Source organism: Manduca sexta, chromosome 5 (genome assembly GCF_014839805.1).
Source record: "Manduca sexta isolate Smith_Timp_Sample1 chromosome 5, JHU_Msex_v1.0, whole genome shotgun sequence".
Lineage (NCBI taxonomy): Eukaryota > Metazoa > Arthropoda > Insecta > Lepidoptera > Sphingidae > Manduca > Manduca sexta.
Genome location: NC_051119.1, coordinates 3,479,472 through 3,482,818, shown reverse-complemented (window position 1 = coordinate 3,482,818; position 3,347 = coordinate 3,479,472). Strand labels below are relative to the sequence as shown.

General features: G+C 36.7%; 1 non-coding gene across 1 annotated transcript; it reads left to right on the top strand.

Annotated features, from left to right (window-relative positions):
* Window positions 1-2,918: 2,918 nt before the first annotated feature.
* Window positions 2,919-2,990, top strand: Trnap-cgg. Its single transcript has one exon. It is a non-coding gene; the product is annotated as a tRNA-Pro (tRNA).
* Window positions 2,991-3,347: the final 357 nt, after the last annotated feature.

Here is a 3,347-nt window from a genome sequence, read left to right as displayed (position 1 = left end):
TCCATTAGCTATGATATCCTTTAAACCGGAATACAACAGTGCATGAATTCGATGCTTGGCGTCAGAAATATTGTCGTAATACCTGGACAAAGTCTTGCTTATAAGTGACCACCTGGTAACACTAAGTCATTGGAATATTGTGGTGATTTGTAGAATTGAATTCGTCTATTGTACACTTATTTACGCAAGCAAAGTTAAAAAATAGGCATAATAACAACACTGGCAAAGTTAACAACATTGGCAAAGTTAATAACTCTGGCAAAGTTAACAACATTGGCAAAGTTAATAACACTGGCAAAGTTAACAACAATAGCAAAGATAACAACGCTGGAAAAGATAACAACGCTAGCAAAGTCAACAATACTAGCAAACGTAACAATATTGGCAAAGTTAAATATACTGGCAATGATAACAACATTGACAAAGATAACGCTGGCAAAGATAACAACACTGGCAAAGTTACAATTAATTCCTTTAAAAAATATAAAAATATCGTGCGTCACTGGAAACAGGTCAGTAGATTAACCCCGCGCGGCATCGACAGGTCATCTATTACTAGATGATAGCGAGTGACGGACGTTTATTAACGTTTTTACGATTAACGCCTCTAATCTCGGTACGATAAGGGTTTTATTGAAAGATTTCTTGATGAATGTTTTTATTGGTTATAAAATGCTAGACCTTTTACACTATTGCAGGGATGGCGGACCATTCATACTTATAATAATAATAATAATATCAGCCCTGTATTATATACTTGCCCACTGCTGAGCACGGGCCTCCTCTACTACGGAGAGGGATTAGGCCTTAGTCCACCAGGCTGGCATAGTGCGGATTGGTAGACTTCACACACCTTCGAAATTCCTATAGAGAACTTCTCAGATGTGCAGGTTTCCTCACGATGTTTTCCTTCACCGTTAAAGCGAACGATAAATTCACAAAGAATACACACATGATTTTTTAGAAAAGTCAGAGGTGTGTGCCCTTGGGATTTGAACCTGCGGACATTCGTCTCGGCAGTCCGTTCCACACCCAACTAGGCTATCGCCGCTTATTATTCATACTTATAGGCATCATTTATATAAAAAAATGCATGTAACGTGCCATCCAGTACCGGTTTTATCCGTCAGAATGCCTCTTTTTAGCAACTTTTTATGACCTATGATTTTGTTTGACATATTAGTCGCGTGCTCGAATCGTTTTGTCACGTGCTACCATTGGCACGCTTGCTGTTGATTCGCCATCACATGCTAGTGTATGTATGCTATGGAAGATTTTTACATCTTAAGGATACTTAAAAGATACATCTTTGTAGTAAAATTAATAGAGGTCGCTGGTAGATAACCAAGAGCTTCGTTTCAATTAACATCAGATCGTTTACACTTTTCTTTTTGAGGAAAAATTGAAACTTTTGCACGGTGACGTAGGGAATCGAATCTCGGCCATATGCTTCCATACATAACCACAAAACATCAATCGATTTTTAATGACGTCATATTACCGGAATTACATCACCGGAGCCATCGAAATCAAATACATGGAATTTACTTATATTAATTAATGTATTCCCGCATGTATGTATATATTAAACAACATTTTCGGAAATGGAAAATGTTTGAGCTTTATTTCTGGAAAATTGTTTTTAATGATAATAAAATACTTCATCTCTCGTTCTTAATTCTTCAAACAGTGGTAGGCCTTTTTCATTGGCTCGGATAGCGACCACTGTACACAAGGTGTTAAAACCCGCTTTACTAGCCCACGTAAATTTGTCGCGTTTCGGGAACACTCTGTGTATAATCGGTCCAACAGGCCGGCATAATTGTGTCGACTGCCGTAAGGTAATCATCTCTCGTCAGTAGACATTATATTGGAAGTCACTCCACGTACCATCAGGTGCAGTATATTTTGCCGTGCGAATAAAAATAAAATATAAAGTCGATTTTGTGTCTTCAGATTGCACGTTCTAAAGGTATATCTACCTCTTTATTGTACATACAATTGAATATCGCCTGACGGTAAGTGAATACTATGGCGGCTTTGTAATGTATATTACCCGAGTAATTGATTTTTTCACTATCAAGATTTTTACCACAAAATATTAATAAAATTATTCAATATTAGCTCTTAAAACTATCGACTTGAATCAATCTAAATTGAACTCTATGTACATAACATAAACGTGTAATATTGATGCTGCTGTCTGTTGAAATCTGTAAAATGTTTGTGCAAGTCTATCAAAGAGCGCTGCCGTAACACCATTACGGGAGATGATGGTGACCACACGAGAGAATTTTCTAGAATTCCATGAATTTTTAGTACAAGATTTGTGAATGAATAACGCACAATAGAAAGTATTGATTGTCCAATAATGGACTATAATTTTTAAAACACATCTAACATACCAGAAGAATATGTAATTTTCAGAGACATTATTTTAGGTATCACAATATAATGAAGAAACCTTTATATAAGAATAGTATCAAAATCAGTTAAAAATGAGACACCAATAATGTTTACACGAGAGGAATCGGCTCATAGTAGCTCTCTATCTCATTCGCACGCCTGCGACATAATGGTGGTGACGTCATACTTAATTCGGGCATCCTTTAACTGGTATTAAACCTACCTCTTTCGCAAGATATACAGCTATTTTTAAGACGATTTACAACTTTTGTTGCTTTTTAAGTTAAAAATAATCTAAACGACTCCACGAAATTGCTAGGGCGGTACTAGCAGTGTCTAGGGATAGAACGCAAAGCCTGCTGGAACCCTGAAATGTTTAGACCAGTACAAAACTTTGGATCATGCATAAGCGTTTATATATAAACACTGGGTACATAAAAGGCTAGTCACCGCACTGACTCTACGAAACTATGTCGAGTTAATCGAACCTTAATCCACTGACATGTAGACATGGCTCGTTGGTCTAGAGGTATGATTCTCGCTTCGGGTGCGAGAGGTCCCGGGTTCGAATCCCGGACGAGCCCGGCTTTCTTTTGCCTTGACAACGGTACCGAAGATTCCTAACATTATTAATTTAAAATTCTTTGTGTATCAGTATTACATCTAATATTTGCATGAGGGTACCAAATATTATATAAGATGTTTCAAGGGCATTTTATTTTTTGAAAACTCAGGGAGTTAACCTATTCATAATCATTAATAGTGTATTTATTAAGCATGAAATTTGAAATCTATTGGATATAGTACGCAATGTCTTGCAAAGGTTTTTAGTCCAAGCTCTTCAAAGAATTTCAAGTAGGTGTATTCTTACATAGGGTAAGATACTTGCTTGTTTGTCGAAGTCTATGAACAGTTATAACAGAAGAGTGTTGCTAGTCTCG